Source organism: Electrophorus electricus, unplaced genomic scaffold, assembly GCF_041902795.1.
Source record: "Electrophorus electricus isolate QZ-2024a unplaced genomic scaffold, ASM4190279v1 Scaffold34, whole genome shotgun sequence".
Taxonomy (NCBI): domain Eukaryota; kingdom Metazoa; phylum Chordata; class Actinopteri; order Gymnotiformes; family Gymnotidae; genus Electrophorus; species Electrophorus electricus.
In genome coordinates this window covers 2,073,821-2,098,051 of record NW_027658627.1, presented here as the reverse complement: position 1 = coordinate 2,098,051, position 24,231 = coordinate 2,073,821, and positions in this window count along the sequence as shown.

The following is a 24,231-nucleotide window of genomic DNA, read 5'->3' as shown; positions in this document are numbered from 1 at the left end:
TTGACAGTGTGTTTTACATATTCTGGTTGAATATGACATTTATGTGTACAAGATTATAAAAAACACAATCATACATTTACCTGATACTTATATCCAAAGTGACTTACGAGTGAGTATATCTTGAGCAATTGAGGGTTAAGGGCCTTGCTCAGCAAACCAACAGTGGCAACTTGACAGCAGTAGGGCTGGAACCAGTAAGCTTCTGACTACATGTCAAGTATCTTAACCACTGAGCTACCACTGATCACTGCTGGGGGTAACCATAAATGTTAGAATTTAAAATGTTGGATACTAAACTATTTAAAAAAACATTTTGGAACATTTATTTATTTCATTTCCCCTAACCTTTGACAGCACGGCTAGTCCAGACCTCTGTATATGCATCTTCTTACCCCTTCTCTCTGCACACAAAAAATAAAACGCATTGAGAAGAGACTAATTGCCCAAAGGATAAAAAATAAAATGACATATATAATGATAAAAGGAAAAGGTAAATAGATAACAGTAGATGTGTTAATATAAAATCAAAAGTCATCTAAACAGAACTCAATGCAATAAGTGTGTTTTGAGATGTTTTTGTTTTGCTGTTGGTTTTTTTTTTTTTCTGTTTTTTTGCTTTCAAGTGCTAATGCCATTATGAGTTGCTAGACCATGAAGACATTTAAAGAATAATAAAATTATCTGATTTTGCTGTAAAAGACAGATGTCATGTTCACACTGCACAACTTCACTGCTTAATGTGATCTCCTGTTTACATCTGGCAGACACGCTTATCTATAGCAACTTACAGTTTCAACTATATTACAGAGCTAGGTCCATATAGCGGTAGGAGTTTGACTCAGTTCAGTTCAGCTCACTCAGGCTTTCATTTCTGTTTTCTTGTCTTCAGGTTTTGTTTCATTGTCCCTAATAGGTCCAACTTGTGCTTGTCTACTCATGTCTCACTGTCCTCCTTTGCTTGATGTCACAACTTCATTGATACCTAAAGTGAATGTTGGAAATATCACATGTTCTTTGAGTAGGAATCAAACATCATTGCTCTAATACACTGGACTGATAGTGGACTCTGCCGAGGTACACCTACCCCTGATGTTGTGATGTTACTGAGCCTCATCCTGTCTCAGATGCCTTGGCTACTCCCATCATCCCCTGATGTCCCCTGTTGTAGCCCACACCACCTCCTCCCCAACCAGCTACTCTCTTTTGCCCTTAATGGACGTTCTTTTGCGACTTGGGTCTCGGACACATGCACACAAGTCTAGAACCTCCAGAAAGTTGGACTAAACATTAAATGCTTATTTCATTTTTTAATTTATGTCTCTCTTTAAACAGCCAGAGGAGGATGGGACCCCCTTTGAGTCTTGGTTCCTCTCGACGTTTCTTCTTCATGCTCTAGGGAGCTTTTCCTTGCCACTGTCACCCTTGGCTTGCTTACTGGGGGCTTGGACTTGGACATTTGAAAAGCTGCTTTGTAATAGCACCTGTTGTAAATAAAATAAAATAAAATACAATTTTAAAAAGTACTTTATAAATACATTTTGAGTATTTGATTTTTATATGTAATCTTAAAATGTATAAGATAACTAAAATTTGTTTTTTAATCATTAAATTTTTTCACTTAAAACAAAAATATAATTTGGATAGTCCCAATAATCTAGAAAAATCAAATCTCATCATTACAGTGCCAACAACACATCAACATCACCAGACTTCAAAGCACTTGTCTGAGAGGAAGATTTGTATGCCTGTAATTCTGTTGTTGAAGAGCCTATAAAATCAAAATAGGCTTTTAAATTTGAAATTTTAAACTCAAATAAATACAGCCTTATTTTAAATGCCTAAACACACACACACACACACACACACACACACACACACACACACACACACACACACACACAGTTACCTCACAGTGTGAATATTGTTGTTGGTGGAGAAAGTATCATAGATCCTCCTTGCTGACACATCAGTGATGTCATTGTGACTGAGGTTGAAATTAGATGGATTATAATTACCACATTGTTCAGGATTCCCAAACACACCTCCCTCTACTAAATCACCGTGTAGTAGTACAAACACCTGTAGATTTATATATCAATGAATTAAATGAATAAACGAATGACTGAATTAGCAAATGAATGAATAAGCAAAGAAATAAATAGTATATTTGTGTCAGTGGACCTGAGTCATTAATGGCCAGATAATTATGCATTTTGACATTTTAAACAAAATATCATTTATTTCAGTTCTTGTACACATGACTTGTTATCTATCAGGCATGAAACTGTAAATGATAGAGTCTGTTATGTCATATTTCTCTTTTTAATGAGAACATGTGTTTCAACAAGCAGTCTGGATATTTTGTAGACCACAGAGGTCCATGTTGCCAAGTACAGGCAGTGATCAGTGATCCAGGCAGCCAGTGAGAGAGGTCGTCATTTCCAAATAAAATCACCAAGAAAATCAAGCTTTTTGCTGTTTGCTTTTGAGAAAAATAAGTCCTTGAAGGAACAAAGGATATGACTGAATGAGCAAAGTTACATTTATATAGAGCCTTTCAAGGAACATACAATGCTTTACAATGAACACACACAGCTTCTATGTTCAGTCACCCTTCCAAATTTTATGCTAAATTGTGAGAAAAAGAGTAAAATGTGTTATATCTATGTTAGTGTTCACTGTGCACTCAACAATCAAGACTCTCTACACATTCCTCCTCCCGCTTGTCCACTCACTCCAGGATGTGGGCTTTGTGCTGGTGTGGGAACAGCAGCTGCAGGCAGTAGTCAGTGAGCTGACAGTGGTTAAGGTCCAGTTCTGACAGCCCTTCAGAATGTTCCAGAAACAGCGCCAGTGACCAACAGGCCATATCAGTCCCCACACAGAGAAGAGACAGGAACTGGAGCAGCATGGCTTTATTGCAGCTGAACACACTCAACATTCTCCAACATGTAGAGTCACAAAACACTAACACACTCACATAACTACTAACATTAATGCTATTTACACACATTTTGTTTCAAATGATAAAATTCTTTTCCCTTTTCCAGAATGTTTCCCTAGTTTGTGTGGTGTTGAGTCAGTGGCTTACTGAAGGGTGACTGTGTGTAAAATGGGGAATATAAATATTTCACCTAAATTTAACAATTTCCTCCAGAAAGTCATTTTATTCTGAAGTAAATATTCATGGATATTGCTGATTACCTGACAGGAGTCTCAGTAAAACCTAAGTGATGCTGGCACAAAATGACTTTTGAGGAAACTCGTGAAAAACACATAAACGTACATAAACGTTTATATAACACTCCCTAAACAGACCAGTTCTGTGTTAAAATTCTGATTGTGAGAAAAGTTCAAGCCTGAGACGGGAGACGTGTTAGAGCAGTGGCTCAATGCTCTCCAGCTCCGCCTTTGGTATGGAGGTGAAAAGCAGGCTGAGAGAGACTGCTGTGCAGTGCTGGAGGGTGAAGCGCAGGGCAGCACAGTGGACAGAGTCCAGCTCTCTGCTGTTCAGGTTGATGCAGTTCTCTGCTGAATTCAACAAGCTGGACACACAGTGAGCAGAGCCAGTCTGATAGATCTCTCTGATGATGGACAGTACAAAGCTGGAGCTCAGCCTGGGGAGAAGGCACACACACACACACACACACACACACACACAAAAACACAGACACAGACACACATTTCCAGGTCTCATACTGTACAGTATAATTAAAGTGTTTGGACTGTTACTAACTGTGTGAACAATCTGAGCCACACAACACGACTGTATTCTCTCACCTTCTGATCTGAAGTCTGGCCAGCACAGGCAGAAGGTCTCTGGGATTTTGTTACTTAATGTTGGGGATGTGTAGTGGTCCCATGAGCTGGTGGAAGCTCGTCTACTTTGCCGTAACGTCACCCTTTCGCCTTGCTGTCTGGATGCGTACTGTCTGTCAGACTAGCAATTCATCTACACTTCTCACAGATAAAACTGCCACTAATGACGAAGAATAAACATGCTGCATTCAGTGCTCTGAAGCAGAACATAAGTCATGATGAAAAAGCAAAATGTTAACATTACTTATGTTTGTGGTAGTTCCTTAGATATAGTTTGTGATGATAAAATAGTTTTCCATGGAAGTTGCCAGTTTCCAGGTAGAAAGTAGTTAAATCCAACAAAACATTTGTTAAACAGATAGAGAGCAGTAAGAGCTAGTATGCTGAAACTACCTGTTTCAAAAACAGGAAGCTTCCTTATGAAGGAAAGAGGTTCTTATGAACCTCAGCATTTTGACAGCAAGTATTAACCATGGCTATAAAACCATGTGAATAATTCAGTTATGGGATTAATCCACAAAATAGAACATCAAATCTAATTATTTGGCCAGTACAGGGTTATGCAATATTCCTTCATCTCAGCAAAATGCAATAGCTTGACTTCCTTAACTGATTAATAATTAAAAAATATCTTTCTTGACTATAAGAATATAGCTTAACCACTAGAAAGATTAAACATCCAGTGAGTGTGTATCCTGGCATGTTAATGTAAAAGGCAGCAACTACTGGATTTGGGGAAAGATTAGTAAAAGATTTCAAGTATCTGCAAAGCAGAAAACTGCCTATTCAACAGGCATGAATGATGTGCTACCGAAGTAATTGTTTTATTTGCATAGCCTAATTAATATCATTAGATCAAGTTCTATATTACCTATATTGTTATATTACAATTTTGCTTTTGCTTTTTTGCTTCACAATTGTTACACATAATTGCTGCACCTGATACAAGGATAGGAATTTCAATTTATTCATACTGGATATAAGAATCATTAATGGCTGCTGAGTGAAACACTTTCATTGAAAATTCATCCACCAATTTTTTTTTTTTTTTTTTTTTTTTTGTAACCAGAAACAGGGCACATCAGCCAGGAATACATTCCAGCTCTGTTTTAGAACACTGGCTGTGATTCATTACATTTTGGCAATTGTGAAAAGAAACTGGATGATACTTCTAAAAGTAATTGTGTTTGCAGTTTATTTGCACAGTTACATGAACAACACTGGTAGCATAGTCAACAGGCTTGATGGTTTTCCAGTGCACGACACCGTGATACCAGGGCTGGCCCAAGCCTGTGTGGGGCCCTATGCAGAAATCTGAGCTGCCACTGACATAACATCGGTAAAAAACAAATAGAAATAAATACATGGTCTTTGGCACCCTCTTGGCGGCCTTAGCAGGCTCTCATTTTGCTTATATGGTGGGACAATTGTTCTGCTGTTATCCTACCTATTGAGCAGTCCTACCTAGATTTAATGCACTTATGTACATCACCCTTAGTCCAGGTTTCTGGTGTTTATTTTAGATGCATTTTTAGTTGTATATATTATAATTAGGCTACTGTGGACAATTGTATACCGTATAGCTACAGCACCTGTACTTCACACACATGTAGTAATCGGATCTAGAAAGTTGCCAACCCTATTAAAATATTAGGTTTATAGTATAATATTTGAATCAAACAGACAAAGCATTAATCACAATCATTTGCATGATGATTAAATCTTGAACCAAAAATGTATCAGAGAGCTGTAGTCTTTTTCACAGACACACACCCAATTAAACTGTGCTTGACCATTTCTTGCTCTCTATATCATTCTCTGCAGTTTACTGAGAAAGACCTGACACTGGGTAATGCCATTGTCTATTTGAAGGCCAAAACAACAACAATCTTGGTTATCAAAGATTCACTCCACCCTGACCACAGCCTCTTCTTTTAGAAGCTATGAAAAAACCACCATCGCAGCTTGTGAGTACAAATCTAGCCTCTTAAAAATACTCGCCTGGAATTAAACCTAGTAGAGTTCCACAACGAGGTGCAATTTGTAAAAGGACGTCTTTTTCTCTCAGAGTTAGAAATCTGCAGAAATAAATACATCAGTTAAATTTTTAAATATGTAGGTTAGAAATCCAAGTATAAAGAGCAGATATATTATCTGTGCTAATTAATGAATGTATTTAAAGTATACATTTAGTAGGCCTAAAAATAGAACTCGTATGTAAATCATATCTAAATATTTTTATTTAGAGTAAATTACATGCGACATATTGAAGATTTTGATTTTTTTGGCCTGCTATCACCACACCGCCTCATCGGGAACTGTTACACTTTATTTTTTATTTATTTTTATTTATAACTTAAAAATAATCACCTGGAATGTAAACTTAGCCGAGGTCCACAACGAGGTGCAATTTGTAAAAGGACGTTTTTTTTCTCTCAGAGATAGAAATCTGGAGAAATAAATATATGAATTTATTACCCCCCATCAGTGGACCTTTAGAGCTTTATTATTAAAAATAAGACAGACAGATGAACAGACAAACGCAAAATGTATATATAATATTTTTAAGTATTCGCCATCTGCACCATTACAGGAATGATGTGAGTGTGTGTGTGTGTGTGTGTGTGTGTGTGTGTGTGTGTGTATGTATGTATGTATGTATGTATCTATGTATATGGTTATGTGTGAGTACATGTATGTTGGATTGTATATGTACACGTATTAGAGTGTGATATTTATCGTTTATGGATTGGCTCTGTATGGATTTTATCAAAGGTGTCCACTCTAGATTATTGGTTCTGTTATTGATTAATTCTGAGAATTATTCTATTGATATATATACTCTATCAATAGATTTTTCTATTGGGTGACACTAATATTATTTTTTGTTTTCCAGTTCATGAATATGTTTTTTGTTTGTTGTTTTTTTGCAAGAATATTTTTATTATATCAATATAATAATGTTATACATAGTATCCTGTCATATTGGTTGATGATATGTCTCCTAGGAGACATAAAGAGGGTGTTGGATGGATATGGTTATTTAAAGCATGGGATATGTTGGTGATGCACTATATTGGACTGTTTGCACTTGTGTAGCATGTTGTCTGTTGCACTGTTGTTTTTATGTTGCACCATGGCCCTGGAGGAACGTTGTCTCGTTTTTGTTGTGTACTTGTATATATAGCTGAAATGACAATAAAACCACTTGAACTTGAACTCGAACTTGATGACGACTTGCCAAAATTGCTTGATAGGTGTGCTCTGCCACGTGGCGTGAATGTAATCGTCAACTGTGATTTGAGTAAAGTATGTACAGATTGCTGAGCTTGTGAAACCAATTTTAAACATCCAATGTGTAGTATAATGTACTCTGTATTATTTTGTACTGAATGCATTGTAGGTCAGTGTTGCTGTCATGTGGTAATTATTGTTACACATTTTAATCCAAACTGCAGCGTCATGGGCTAGTAATAAATGTTCCTCCTATTGTCTCAATGGGAGAGTAACTGTGAGATTTGATTTCACTATTATTTTGTATATCTTAGATAATAGGTTTTTTGTATTAAGAATGTTTGTTTATAAATTCTGATATGGATGTAGGTATCGGAATTGATTTTTGAACACATAGGTGATCTTAGCTGATGGTATTGTAGGAACTGGGGGCTTTCTATAGCATATTTTGGGGCTAGTTGTGGGCGTGACATGAAACAAGTCTTAGGATAAATATGTTTAAGGTTTGTAATGCCTTTTTCTGTCCAAGATGTAAAGTTTAATATTTTTGTTCATGGTAAAGCCTGGATTGTTCCAAATGGGAGAATGAATAGTTCGTGTGAGTGTGGAGTTTGATATCTTGTGGAATTTCCACCAAACTGTTAGTGTCATGGCCACCTTCAAACTGTTGAAACATGGATATTTTTGAATATGAGTCTGGGCACATTTGAAACACCTGCCGCAAACATTACTGACATTATATCTTGTTTATGTGATTGGCTGTGCTTCTCTAGCCACAAGTACTTTTTGATTTATTTATTTTTTAATTTGGTAATTTTATATATAACAGCAACAAATGACAGCTTAAGTTTTATGACAAAATGTGCAAACAAGCTGGCCTGAGAGGTGTGTAGCGGGATATGACTCAGTGCATCTCTGGTGCTGCTTTTGATGAGTACAGTGTCATAAGTGTGTCTGTCCAGCAGCGCAAAGAGGAGATACAGCTTCTTCTCCCGGAGGTTTCCGATAAATATGTAGATATGTTAGTATGTAATAGAAAGACAGCTGTCCATCCTCATAGTCTAGGTACATGCCCGCATTCCTGGGCAATTGTGTCAGGGGCAGAGGGGTCTCAGGCTTGGTGCAGGTGTACGACTTCTGGGTGCTCCTCCAGAGCACCCAGAAACCCTCACAGTGGGTTTCTCAACTTGCTCAGACTCAAATCTCAATATCGGCATCCGAACCGTCTTAGAGAGGAACAAAAAACACAACTCATTTGATTAAATTGTTCCAGTATAAATATGGTTATCAAACATGCTTTTAAAAATATACTTCCATGGAGATGGTGCCCTACAGGGTAGTGTTGGAACAGTGTGTACAGGCTTAGTGTCATGTTGTGGCCCCGCCCCCTCCTCAAACATCTTGGTGTGTGTGTGTTCGTCTGTGTTGCCACACCCTCTCGTGTCGTTCACCTGTTCTCTGTTATGTGTAATCGGCTTGGGTGTATATATGTCTCGTGTGTCATAGTACGTGTGTTGGTGTTTGAGATGTGCATAGTATTTGAGCTTTGTTGTATGTTTTGCATGTTTGCAAAAATAAAAGTGCGTTTCATCGTGCCTCGTCCCCGCATCCTGCTTATCCTCGCAACGTCACAACTAGACCACTTTAGATGTAACTTAGAACCTCCAGTGACCTCTGTATGTGTTTCTTTAGTTGTATGAGCTCCACTGGAGGACTCTGAATAGTTGACAATGGAAGAGGGGTATATCAGATTCACCCCTTCTGCCTCGGTGTGACAGATTAACACACTGCATTAACGTTTAGAAATAAAAACATATGGTAAACACAATCTAGAAAATATTACCTTGTAACAATTCATTCAGTATATGAACTGTTTTCTGTGTCCTTATGTCTATAAATTAAAAGTAATAAAACATTTAAATGATAAATAAATTACAATGAATGTATAAATGTTCACAAATAAGAAACTACATTGGTCTGCACTTTTCTCCACAGATTCAAGGAACTCATGAAAGTTGGAAGCTATAAAAACACATAATACAGAATTATAGACTGACTGATGTTTGAGCAGAAAGATCACTGTGATGTTCTCATATCTAAAGCACTCAAAGCATTGATGTTATGTAAATGAACTGTGATCTGATTGGTTTAAGGAAATAGATTCACCTACTTTGAAGTTCAAGTTTTTATCAAAAGGTTAGAACTGGTTGACTATACTTTGTCTGTCCTGCAACAGGAAATTTAAACATTTATATCCAAAGTATTACGCGATAGAAATCAATTCAAGACTACCCGTTATTGACCGCTAGATGGGGAAAGATACGAAGAAATAAATGAGTCCAGCTCCTCCTGCCCGACTTTACGGTGAGACTCTGCTTTTACGTCATTAAAACGCTAAAGAAAAAAGGCCGCCATATTTGTAGTTCCACAACGTGAAAAGGCGTCATTTTGTATGCCGAAGAATGAATAAACACCATGCCATGCCTTGAAGACGACGAAATTGCAATTTATTTAGCTAGCCATAAGAATAAGAATAGCTGTTTAATTTACATAATCACAAATATATTGCATGTACATACAGCTACATTTCAGTCGATCAAAAATGTTTCACGTATTTATAACCGCAACTTTATGTTACAGTGGTCATATCAGAGATTTACCAATATAAAACGCAACAGGTGTCGTGTTCTGTAATAGAACATTTTAACATTTATATCCATATTACACATAACCAAGGTGTAATATAACCATATGTACTGAACAGACATAAACAGCCTGTGTAAAATACATGTATGTGTCTTCTACAGCAATTACTGTGCCGTGCACACCTTAAGTTTGGCATGAAGTGTTTGCTTTTTCCAAAGCAAGTAGTATTAAATTATTCTCATAGAATAAATTTCACAAAGACATGGACTTCTCAGTTGACCGTAGAAAGATGTTTGTGTTTTTTTTTGTATTTAATTTATTTAATGCGAATCGTATGTAGGTTACCACTGCTAAGCTTCACCACTGTCAAGATAAGACCTCGAAAAGACGCAGAAATTTATTTTAATAACAGCTTCTGCTGATTTATTCAATAACTGTATGACACCGTTTGAGCGTACGTACCGACTGAAAACAAACTCAAATTATTAGAGACACTCTTACTGCGTCTCCACATTGAAACATATCAGTTAGTTAGCTAGGCTGGCTAACTAGCTTAGCTTTATTAGCTAGCTAAGCTAATTGCGAAGAGGATTACGTTAAAGAACCCCCGGTCTACAGTTGTGCACATACAGGAAAATTAATGAATAGCATGGTAATACACGCATTTATTGGAACAGTTATGTAGCTAATATGCATTTGTAGTATGTGCGCCTGGCGTAGAAATGAGTCTTTGTTAGCCCATTAAGGCTATCTTAGCTAGGCTAGTCCGAGCAAGCTAAGTGCTGGTTGCTATGACAACGGGCTTGGTGTATTTTGCGAGCTTGTCGGCTACCGACAAGGCTCAAGGCAACAGGGTCCTGTCCCTTGACTTAGGTTGATCTAGAGGTATTTCAAGAAACTTCTCAAGCGCACTTTAGTGGCAAAGAACAATATTTTCACTTGAACAGGGACCTCAGATTAAAAGTCTGATGCTCTACTGACTGAGCTATTCAGGAGAGAAGCAATATCAGAAACATTACAAGTGCAATGTACATGTATGCAAAGAAAATTGAGTTCATGTGTATCGCATTAAGATGTCAATCTGCCTATGGAACATAACACCTCTTACAAGGCTCGATTTTTGCTCTCAAGCTGCAATGGTTTTGTCATGTTGTCTAAGAGAAGAGGCTTTGGTCGGTGGAGTGAGTCTTTGATAACTAAGATTGTAACTAAGATTGAAACTGCTCACCGCACTACATCGAGTACACAAGGTGTAATGAACTCGCTATGAGAATGATCTCAATAAGTAACTCAAAAAGGATAGGCTCATCATGATGCATTAGCTAACAGTCTGCACTCATGCACAAGTGTGAATGTTCAACATTCATTCAAGCATCTCGAGGTCACAGTCTGTAGTGTGTACAAAAGGAATCTAAAGGAAAGGTTTGAGCAAGTGCATCCTCCACTGATAAGAGATATAACTTTAGACTTCAATTGTAACATTAGAAAAAAGATGTACATACAGTCCATTTGTTTAAAATGTTCTTTGATGTGAAGCTCATATTATTTTGCCCCAACTTACGCAGAACTTGATTGTTGGAAGAATACAACAGGGGAACTTTCAGTTGTACTTCACATGACTGACACTGTGTAGACTTTAACTAATGTACAGTTGTGTAGCTTTAGAGTTGTGTACAATTAGAGCAAGTGACCTAAGCAACATGTATTGCATACACAGTTTGCCTTAACAAACCTATCACTTCATCATGGTCAGAATATTTGTTATAGATACATGTAATGCTTCAGCATTGCTACTAGTTCTAATACACTCAAACTAGTGCACCAGAGTGGGTGATGGTAATGGTACTGTTAGAAGCAAACCTATATGACTGGGGTTGGGCTTCCACACACTGTCCCTTTCTCCCAATTCACAGAGCGGAAACGACTCGTTTTCAGCCTGGTTTTTTTTTTTTTTTGCACAACCAATTTCCAACCTCTCTATATATATATCGCTTGGAATTCAACAGGCACCTGTTGCTACTGCACCTTTAAGACGGATGTAAGATAAATGAGCTCCTTTATGATTGGCTGCCCTGTATTGTGCTTCATTCAAAAGGTACTCAGAGCTGAAATGCCTGAGAAAGGCAATTTAAGTGGGTGTGCTAAACCTCTATAGGCTGAATAGGCAGAGATAGGTCAATAAAGTGTTCTTGTGACATTAGAAATACAAATTTCAAAAGGGGCATTTTTGGCAGCTTAACTGACATAGTTAAGAATTTTAACATTTAAAATATATATATTAAAAGGAGAATGTTACTCATTTCACTCTGACTGTAAAACAGTGCATATTGTGTTAAATGGGATTTCCATCCCATGTTTTTAAGGCTGCCTTATGTATAAATAAATATGCAAGAATGCAGAGCATGAATAGGTCAGTCTTCAATTCTGTATCACATACCTACCCTTGATAACACCGTGGTAACTGGAAAAAAACAACCCTTTTTACTCAGTTGTCACTACTTCCAATAGACTTCACGCTAATCTCATAGAAGTCCACCCCTTTCCGTGTCCTCCGGAAACAGCACTTCCGTTATGTTGTGACAGGATTTGTTCCTGAAGTTGTATGTGTTTTCTAAATTTGCACCGCATTTCTAAAGTGTGTTACCACTTTGATGAATATGCTTTGTTTATTTGCAGCACGATGGGTTTTCCAGGACACCGTAATTTATGCATGTTTAATTCCATCTTTTATTCACGTACTAAGCCCAACTCTATAGGCTAATATTTATAAAACCGAGATAACCATAGAAACGTCTTCATCTGTGCTTGATACTTTGTTCCTGAAGTTGTATGCGTTTTCTAAATTTGCAGCGCATTTCGAAAGTGTAGAGATGCACTGTTGAGGTAGAGATGCACTTTCATTAATACTGCTTACACTGTGTTTCTTTACAACACGCATGGACGTGTTGAAGCAACTCATATGCATGGAACACTAATACTCAGAGCATTGGAAGGTTGAAATCAGAAGCTATCTGGCTCACACAATGTTTTAAATGTGCCAAGGGAAATTCCAAGTGTGGCCATCCTTGAGTGGAGTGGAAGATAAATATGTTTTTTTTGTATTTCAAAGCGGCTGTAAGAGTATAACAGGCAGTTTAGAACATGTCAGTCCCTCCATGTAATTTGAGAGAAAATATCCTATGAAGATTGGACCAAGATTCCTGCAGAGTATTTTCAGCACATAGTGGAAACTATGCCAGAAAGAATTTCTGCAGTTCTGGAGGCCAAAGAAGGTCCAACATGCTATTAAATGGGTGTACTTAAGCCCACTGTGTCCTATAATAGGATGTTGCTGGAATGTATGTGGATGTTGTTGGAATGGCCGCAGAGTTGCGGCAGCAGTACAGGTAGTCTGTGATCCTTTCCCCCATCCGAGTGAGTTTGCCCTTTTACACGGGGTCGAGTTATGATGTGAATGTTTAATTACACAGGATGGATTGTGGGTGACAGAACCGAACAGCCTTCAGGATTCAAATAGAGAAAGGTGAAACTTCTCCAGCCTTTGAGTTAATCACAGGACTATTGCATAGCAATTAGGGATAACAGAACAGCTTTCGGGGGGGTTTGGGGGGGTTGCCTTATCCGCCCCTTTAACAGAGTAGTCACAATTCAAATTTCCCTTCTTCCATTGTTTACAAGGCATTATACATGTGGTTTATTTATAGTGCACGGAGTAATATGCAGCAAGTCTGGTCTGTCCGCATTGGAAGAGAAACATTTGGCCAAAAGAGCAAGACACAGCCAGGAGGATGATTGGTAAGAGCACATCATAATATGCACCTTAAAGCTGTGCTCTACAGCTAGGTCCTGTTCCATGACTGCATATATAAATTTACTACTGACATTGCCATTTATATCTGGCCATTTACAGTGCACTCTTGCGCAATGCAGCACTTGAAGCTGATTTTCCATTGTGTAGTTATTATGTTCAAGAGATGTTTGACCCGGTCAGGGTGACACACTTTAGTGAGGGCAGCAGTATCCTAGAGGACACTACAGACAGTGACGGAGACATCTCAGAGCGCGAGGTGAGAGGTTGAGTTTTTTGTTACTCTCTCTACGACATACTTTTCATGCCAGCTACTGTTGTGCAGTTCAGCCAAATTTAATTTCCTGCCTTGTATTATGATATATAAATTGCTGAACATCTTATCACTCAGTTTCAAATATCCCCTCAGCTGTTTTAAGCCATTTCGGTTATTCAGAAGTACTGCTAAATGGATGTGGTGGGAAAATGAGAGCACATCAAACACAGACAGCTTTATGCATTGTGTAGTAAAGAGTAAAATTTTATTGAGTTCTGTCCCCTGTATAACAGAGTAAAAGGACTGACGCGCAGTACGGTCCCCCTCCCCTTATACAGAGAACAGAAGAAAGAGAAAAAAAAGAAAAACAACTCCTACAGAGTATCGGCTAATTCATGTTTTGGTTAGCCTGAGCGCTGAAGGCTTCTTCTATGTCTATGGTTAGAACGGTATGTGAGCAGCTGGTGTACCTGACTCACATGCTTATCTGCAGACTGTTATGCTGTGACTATAGAAACATAAAGCAAAGTAAAATAAAGCAAAGTAAATTTCCACAAAATGAAGTAAGGTAAATTCCCACAACATTTCCCCCCTTTATTCTATATCACACATTATCACACATTTATTCAGCAAATAGCACTACGATGTCTTCATGTGGATCACCAGCACCGCCCATCTTGGGGAGCAGAATGTCTTCACTGAGCTGGGGTTGGTCATTGGCATGGCCGCTGAGCGCTGGCATGGTGAACACACTAGAAAGACGTCTGACACGCAATGACAAAAAAGGAGGTAAACACAGAAGAAGAAGAAAAAGAAGAAGAATGAGTAGCAGAATGGGCAACGCTACAGCCGCTACTGGAACTGTAGGCTGCGGAGTGAAGGCAGATCACATATGATTCATATAATCAGTGATATTAGCGCTGAGATCTGGAATGTAAAAACAGCAGGAAGTGTTAATCATTTTGCACACTCCTCCTTCCTTCATGGTTAGGAGATTTAATACCATTCTATGTTGAAGCACTGCTGCCCTTATCACTTGTTGTTCTATCTTTAAGGCACCTATTGCTGCTAAGGTGTCATTAACTACTTGCAGTAACTGATAAGCTAAGCCATTGATCTTTTGCAGGGCTGCTACTGTGCCACCGCCCAGGAAAAGGGACCAACCAATGGTTTCACCCGGAGTGGTCCATGGGTCCCTCAGAATTCTACCACAATAGTCTGTGCTGGTTATGTCTCTCCTCACCCTGTGCTGCTTGGCATGGGGAGGTGTATACACCTGCGTCCTTGGGCGCACTACAGCTGGATAACAACAACCAGTCCAGTTCTGTGGCAATTCACCATAGGCCACCGAACCACCGACCCACATTACATTCCAATACCCCTGCAGGGTTGTCATGGAGCAATTCCACAGGGAACTGCTATTGGAGTCACTGCAAGTGCCATTGCTGTGCACCTGCACATAATCGATGCATCTGGACCAGACTTCCGGCACCTGCTGCTTCATCTGCTATACAAATATCTCACCCTTACTAGCTGCCACATGCAGCATCATTTTCGGTGGTGCGGGGTTAGTGGGACTGGGACAGTTTGAGGTCTGGTTAATAACCTGGCACATAGAGATTGTCATATTCACTTCTCCTACGTCTGCGTTTTTCAGAGGGATTACAGTCCTTGGAACACTGGTGTGCTGGCACACCAGGTACTCTTGCTCGATATGTTGGGCATGCACAATGGCTGACATACACGCTGTATTTTGTTGGCATTTAGCTGCTAATCATTCTGCTTCAGTGGCGTTGGGACCCTGAAATGGTAACAAGTCTTCTCATAAGTCATGGGATTCTTCATCCATATTAATATTCAGTCTATGTTCTGACTGTGTTAGCTGTGTCTGATTTTCTCTACCGTCTCTTGACGGTTCCGAGTGTCGAAAGGGTAGGCCTTGCCTTTAACACCCTACTCAACACAGTTCCGACCTAGTCTGTTTGGGTGCTGCTGCTTGGAGTTGGGGCTGGTGTCGGAGCCTTCTTACGGTGTGTGTGATGTACCCAGGTTCCTCGTCCTTCTATTTTGACAGCAGCGTGGGTTGTTAACAGGAGGTTCTAGTTGTCTCCACCTGGTGCCTTCAGTGGCGGTAGCCCCTGACTGAATTTCCCATAATGTGGCCTGCGGGGTAGCAGCGGTTTCCTGTATTGCTTGCACAGCGGTTTTAGTTGCAGCTGCCTTTGCTACTCTATCTGCAAAAGTATTCCCCTTGCTGATTTGGTCTTCTGTAGTCCTGTGAGCTGCACACTTAACAACTGCAATTGTCTTTGGCAGCGAAATGGCTTCTAGCAAGATGGTGATGTCTAATATATTTACCCGAGCTTGTCAGGAATTGCCTATGTTTCCATATGGCTCCAAAATCATTAACAGTTTTGTCTGCAGCTAGTTTGCATGCTTCCGTCAGTGCTACTAGTTCAGCAGCCTGCGCTGAATAGGAGGATGGTAATACTTCTGTTTTAAGTATTTCATGATCTGTTACTACCGCGTATGCTTCCCTATTGACCCCTGTGTCGTCCCTGCATGCTGACCCATCCACATAGAGGCATAGGTCTGGGTTACTTATGGCTTCTTCAAAGAGATCAACCCGCGGTATATATACTTCAGCTAAGACTGCTGTGCAGTCTTGTGGATCTCCATCCTCCTCCCTAGGAAGGAGTGTAGCTGGGTTCAGTGTTATACACCTTTTGACAGTTATATTAGGCATATCTAAGAGGGTGGTGTGGTATCTCAGCTACCACTGGGCTGATAAGTGTGACACTCTTTGGTCCTGCAGTATTCGATGTAATGCGTGTGGGACTAAAACAGTAAGAGGGGAGTATGCCACTATGGTTTAGGTAGCGAAATTATGGCTTGTGGTCGGTTTTGAGACAGCTTGTGTGTATTTCCCCCTTTAATGATATGCCCCAAGAACGTCACTTCCTCCTTACAATTCTGTAATTTTGCTCTACTAGGTCAGTTACATGTATATTACATCTGAAATATTTCCATGAGCTTTTATGCAACATACTAAACAAAGGTTAGGAACAGGCTAAGTCAAATCAGGCTAACTCTCAGCAGGTCAAAAGTACTTCAGACTGCAATCTATGATCTAGTATTTTATCCAATTTTATCATAATTGTAACACAGGGAGGCTTGGCAGGATACAAAAGAGGAGCAATGATGCATATAACGATGTTTATTTAGAGACATGGAAGACAACGTAGCACTAAGGCTATCGTGGGATCAAACACTGACAACGTTAACGTTTACACAAAGGACTTATATACGCAAACAATAACAACACAATGAAGGGCAGCCGTGAAACACAAGGGAGCATGGCCACACGGATGAACACACACACACACACACAAGCAAACACACACGGGGAGACGTTTGGGGGGGGGGGGGCGTACCGTGACAAGAATATGTTCACACATGCTCGCTCGCTCGCTCTCTCTCTCTCTCTCTCCCCATCCTTTCAGCCTTTGGGTTTCAATAATACCCCCAGGGCAGACAGAGCCACTATTCAAGCAATGTAATATTCTGTAATATTCTACTCTGGCTCCTCCTACCTCTGCAATGACATCCTCAGCTTTTATTTCAGTGGGTGGCGTGTGATGTCATAATGCAGCCGCATCAATTAAGCGAATATGATGTAGTCAAAGAACAGATTTTTCAAATGAACAATTTCTGTGACCCATTTTTAGACTACAGATCACAGATAACGGGTACACTAAATTTATTATGGGTCAGTGCGGTAGTTACAATTGCAATCCAAGACGCAAGGAACATGTTCCTTCTGAGAAATATGAAAAGGAAAAGCACGGGATATTTGGTAAATATGGGAAAAAGAAAAACGAAAAAACACGAGCCCAGAACCCTTCCAGAATAGAGGATGACTTCTTGGATGAACTGTGTGTGTGTGTGTGTCTGTCTGAGAGAGAGAGATCTACGTAGCAGTGTTCTAAGTATCTATACAACGCTAATAAGACATTTTCTGTTACTTTTTAAACAGATACTAGACCAAAGCGTTTAATGAAGAAGGACTTCACTACTCAGAGAACTCAATCAGCCATAGTAAGTAAAGTAGAACCAAGACAAATGATTTAAAGCCATACTGTGGCAATGGACAAAAGCCACAAAAAATGGAAAAACAGCTATGGTGAACAGTGATGCTAATTGAATGCTTGTACTTAAGTACACTGAATGTCTCTGAATATAAATTACAAATGCATTTCAACAAATGTTCGAGAAATTAATTAAAAACACTAATGTAAATGTATTTAGAATATATTTAGGACACATACATTTAGCATATGCAATCTTTGTCAGTTACAGGAAAAAAAAAATACTGTTGGTGGGTTTTTTGTTTGTTTGTTTTACATTCTCCTTACTATAGAATTAACAGTCGACTGTTCGGTGACTTTGCATGCTGAGTTGTAACACTGATTATTAGTATAATTGTGGCGAGAATCAAAATCAACACTAGCTAAAATGACTGAATGCATTGGAATTTATTATTCCAATAGCACAATTTGAATGGGTTTACGGTACCTTAGTGTGTCAGGTCCTGTTATTTCTGCTGAACATTTGATGTTTGGGGGCACATTTTTACATCATTAGGCCTGCAGGCTATGTGATTATGGCTATGCGATAAAAATTGTATTTGTTTCCTTTCCAGTCCAATACAAATTATAAATTACAAATGTATCAAAATGTAATTAAAGTCATATTTCAATTAAATGTATTTAAATACTGTTCAACAATATTTCTACTCATATCTACAGGTGGAACCTAAAGATTTGAATATCAATGAGAGGGATAAGTGTATTGAGGACCTGGAAGCCGTGTTTGCTAAAGTGAGAAAGTCTGCAGTGGAGCAGAGCAATCCTAACGCTTGTTTTCCATAAATTCTCACAATGCTATGAACTATGCATTTCAAGTAGATGTAATTAAATATTGCTTAACACTGTTTCTCTTCATAGTTGGAGGTGAAACTGAATTCTTTTATAAAGATGGAATATGGTTCCTGTGAATATGATATGGGCCAACTGATTGAGGAGATGGAATCCACAGTTGCTAGAGTGAGAAAGTCTGCAATGGAGCAGAGCAATCCTAACACTTGTTTTCCATAAATACTAACAATGCAATTAAATATGCATTTCAAGTAGATGTAATTAAATATTGCTCAACACTTTATTTGTGTCTGCAGGCGGCCAAACTGTTAGGATTAGAAGCCGTACTTGCTCGGGAGGATATGGCTGCATAACCTCTGATGACAGCAATAAAGAGCATTAAAAATACTCTGACATTTTTCAGTCTAATCCCTGCCTATGTTGTCTGCAACACAGTCAATTATACCATGGATAGTAATTATATCTTTTTTTTTTTTTTTTGTCTCACAAACATTCTGAATGTAACATTTCCTACAGCTTTAAAAATACAATCACCATACTTGGCACCCACACTATTTTTTCCCTTCATGTCCACTTACATCTATGTGACTTAACAATCACAATTCATTTTTAGACAACCAATTTCCAACCTCTATATATATATCGCTCGGAATTCAACAGACACCTGACTCAAGTATTTTTATTTTAATTTCCTCCATGTTGTTTATAATAGGCCTACAGTAAGAAATCCTTTTAAAGGTGATCACCATTTCTACCACTGTATACTGTTGAAGCATACAAGTTTTTATTCAGTGAGAGATATGTCATTTATGGGGATTAGGTACAGCGTGTTTTGTTCAGGACATTCACGACGATATATGTTCTAAATGGGATTGTAAAATAACTAGCTAGCTAGCCATGTATTTAGACAGAACCTGAATTGTGTTACATGGGGATTTTTATCCTATGTTTTTAAGGCTGCATTATGTACAGCCTAGCATAAATAAATACGCAAGAATGCAGAGCACAAATAGTCCATAGTTTATTTTCCCTTCTATATAAGCCCGCAGGTTCATAGGTGACTAGCTTTTATAATGTCATGTGTAATTTGAGCATAATGGTGGAAACTTCAAAGAACAATATGGAAAAAAAGGAGGGTTGTTTACATAATTGCCCTTGAAAAAGTTTATAAGAATTAAACTCTTGTGTACCCCTCAGACATTCTCCAGAGGGTCCCTCAAAAGCATGTTTATATTTAAGTTGCAATAAAGGACAGGACCAGCTATTCTCTTCAACTAATTCTGATATCAAGTGGAAACAAGTTGTCAGGTTCTGGTCCGCACCGAACCAGGAACGCAGACACAGACACGTACACACATATCCGCACAAATCACCTACCACGACCACTGCTCGGTTCACAATCACACACTTATCAACCATCGCGATCACCTGCTTCTAATTAACTCTCTCCCTATTTAAACCCCTCATGTACCATCCTCCAGTGTTTCCCATTTAGCATACTGTGGACTAAAGCTGAGCCTGTCTTCATGAGCTTCCCCACATCTGTGTTTTTAAAACTTTTTGGCAGTGACTAATTTCCTGCCTTTTTATCCCTCACCCATGTCTTGCTCAGGTGTCAATATGTCACAGAACTAAATTAGTGTTCTATTATTTTCTTAGTTTGTACAAGAAGTACAAATATGTAGCTATCTAACATTTATAATGTGTATTGTTTCTTATTTTGTTAACATTAAAATGTAAAACCAAGTGAAAACATTTAAATGTAAAAACAGGTTTGACACTGCTTTGGATCTAGTGAAAATACTAGAAGCTGTCAACACCATGACCTGAGCAGTCTGCATTTAACACATAGAGAGAGAGACAGAGACGATGTACAACAACAACCAAAGGTATTCAGATCTTAAGGGAATCCTTTCACTTAGTCTTCAATTATGCACTCCATAGATGTCATGAGGGACAGCCTCACAAGAAAGGAGGCCTGGTGCATGGCATGCAGTGGTGCCTATCATGCGAACACAGAGAGAGACAGAGACAAGGTAGCAGACAACAACCAAATGTGTTCAACTGCTGTCAGGTCTTTCTCAGTAAACTTCAGAGAATGAAGTACAGGGCAAGCACTTGAACATGCACATGTTCTTCCCTGGATACAGACACTTTGCCTCAAAGACAGTTGCCTCACAGGTTTGTTCCAAAATGACTTCCCTTGTCCCTTATTCCCTTATGCAACAGGAATTGAAAAGAAAGGTGTGAGCAAGTATACCCTCCACTGACAAGCTCCTGTTGTTTAAGTTTGAATGGATTCTGTGACTTGAACAAGTCTGCTCCTTCTCTCATCCAATATAGAAATTGCTCACCGAACTACAATGAGTGAACAAGGTCTAATGAACTTGCTGTGAGAATGATCTCAGTAATTAACTCAAAAAGGATAGGCTCAGAAGTGATTTTTTTTTTTTTAAGTAGGAAGGATTTTGATATTTCAAGCTTGCCAGCAGAACTAGCTAGCCTAACCTGGGATGACAGCCAATGCACAGCATCACAGCTGGGGGAAACGGATGTGAAATGTCAGTTTAATCGGCAAGGCTCAAGGCAACAGGGTCCTGTCCCTTGACTTAGGTTGATCTAGAGGTATTTCAAGAAACTTCTCAAGCGCACTTTAGTGGCAAAGAACAATATTTTCACTTGAACAGGGACCACAGATTAAAAGTCTGATGCTCTACTGACTGAGCTATTCAGGAGAGAAGCAATATCAGAAACATTACAAGTGCAATGTACATGTATGCAAAGAAAATTCATGTGTATCGCATTAAGATGTCAATCTGCCTATGGAACATAACACCTCTTACGAGGCTCGATTTTTGCTCTCAAGCTGCGATGGTTTTGTCATGTTGTCTAAGAGAAGAGGCTTTGGTCGGTGGAGTGAGTCTTTGATAACTAAGATTGTAACTAAGATTGAAACTGCTCACCGCACTACATCGAGTACACAAGGTGTAATGAACTTGCTATGAGAATGATCTCAGTAAGTAACTCAAAAAGGATAGGCTCATCATGATGCATTAGCTAACAATCGGCACTCATACACAAGTGTGAATGTTCAACATTCATTCAAGCATCTCGAGGTCACAGTCTGTAGTGTGTACAAAAGGAATCTAAAGGAAAGGTTTGACCAAGTGCTATAGAGCAAGAGATATAACTTTAGACTCCATTTGTAACATTAGAAAAAAGATGTACATACAGTCCATTTGTTTAAAATGTTCTTTGATGTGAAGGTCATATTATTTTGCCCCCACTTACGCAGAACTTGATTGTTGGAAGAATACAACAGGGGAACTTTCAGTTGTACTTCACATGACTGACACTGTGTAGACTTTAACTAATGTCCAGTTGTGTAGCTTTAGAGTTGTGTACAATTGGAGCAATTGACCTAAGCAACATGTATTGCATACACAGTTTGCCTTAACAAACCTATCACTTCATCATGGTCAGAATATGTGTTATAGATACATGTAATGCTTCAGCATTGCTACTAGTTCTAATACACTCAAACTAGTGCACCAGAGTGGGTGATGGTAATGGTACTGTTAGAAGCAAACCTATATGACTGGGGTTGGGCTTCCACACACTGTCCCTTTCTCCCAATTCACAGAGCGGAAACGACTCGTTTTCAGCCTGTTTTTTTTTTTTTTTTACACAACCAATTTCCAACCTCTATAGATATCGCTTGGAATTCAACAGGCACCTGTTGCTACTGCACCTTTAAGACGGATGTAAGATAAATGAGCTCCTTTATGATTGGCTGCCCTGTATTGTGCTTCATTCAAAAGGTACTCAGAGCTGAAATGCCTGAGAAAGGCAATTTAAGTGGGTGTGCTAAACCTCTATAGGCTGAATAGGCAGAGATAGGTCAATAAAGTGTTCTTGTGACATTAGAAATACAAATTTCAAAAGGGGCATTTTTGGCAGCTTAACTGACATAGTTAAGAATTTTAACATTTAAAATATATATATATTAAAAGGAGAATGTTACTTATTTCACTCTGACTGTAAAACAGTGCATATTTTGTTAAATGGGATTTCCATCCCATGTTTTTTAAGGCTGCCTTATGTATAAATAAATATGCAAGAATGCAGAGCATGAATAGGTCAGTCTTCCATTCTGTATCACATACCTACCCTTGATAACACCGTGGTAACTGGAAAAAAAACAACCCTTTTTACTCAGTTGTCACTACTTCCAATAGACTTCACGCTAATCTCATAGAAGTCCACCCCTTTCCGTGTCCTCCGGAAACTGCACTTCCGTTGTGTTGTGACAGGATTTGTTCCTGAAGTTGTATGCGTTTTCTAAATTTGCACCGCATTTCTAAAGTGTGTTACCACTTTGATGAATATGCTTTGTGTATTTGCAGCACGATGGGTTTTCCAGGACACCGTAATTTATGCATGTTTAATTCCATCTTTTATTCACGTACTAAGGCCAACTCTATAGGCTAATATTTATAAAACCGAGATAACCATAGAAACGTCTTCATCTGTGCTTGATACTTTCACGGAAATACGGAACTGCTGCTTGTCAAGCTTGTTTCATCAGGTTTTATATCATCGTCATGACGTGTTTGAATTGATCCCAGGCATATGCAGTCCTCATCAAAATCCATGCATGTCCTAGGCTGTGAGTAAGGTATGTTCTCTCTCTGGTCACAGTTGGCAAATAAATTATGCATATAGATTGTGGGGAAAACACTTTAGCACGTGTTCTCCAAAGAAGTGTCTTAATATGAGCTATCTAGCTAGTTCCAATGTCAACTGTAGTCATAACACTGGGTTTCTCTCTGTGCTCAGGTGTCTTATTCGCATGCCAGTAACATGTTAGCGATATTGCAGTAGTGTGAATTTTTATGTTGCCCGTGATGAAAGGTGACAGGAAATAAAAATCCAAACATTTTTTTTGTTCAGGTCTTTTTAACGGTCATAACTGACACATATTTATCTAACAAAAAAATCAGGTTCCTCTAAATGTGTGGAAGAACTGTTGTGTATATTTTTGTTTCCAGTGGCCTGAGTACCTAAAATATGTCATCATTTTAGGAAGCAGGAAAGCAGGGCTGCTTACAAACATGACATTAGTATATTATTTTTGGGATATTTTCATTTATGATTTTCCCCTTTTTGTTGTTTGTTTGCTTTTTTACTTTCATTTTTTGTAGGGACTGTGATATATATTTTGTTATTTGAATGCATAATATAGCTTTGGGGCTCCCACAGACACTTGTGTATATAAACATATTAGGGGAGATTTTTTCATTGATTTGTATATGTTTGTGAAGGAATGCACATAGTTCTCATGTTTGACCCACTTTAAAGATATTTTTTGACTTGTATCAGAAAGGAATACAAGCATTTATTCATATCAACATTTTCCTTGCAGAGTCATTTCAAAGATGATGCAACAGAATAGTTTTGCTTATCTATTCTGTACTTTGTTTATTGACAGGTAATTCCACCCTCAACTTTTTAGGGTGCCTCCCCATAAT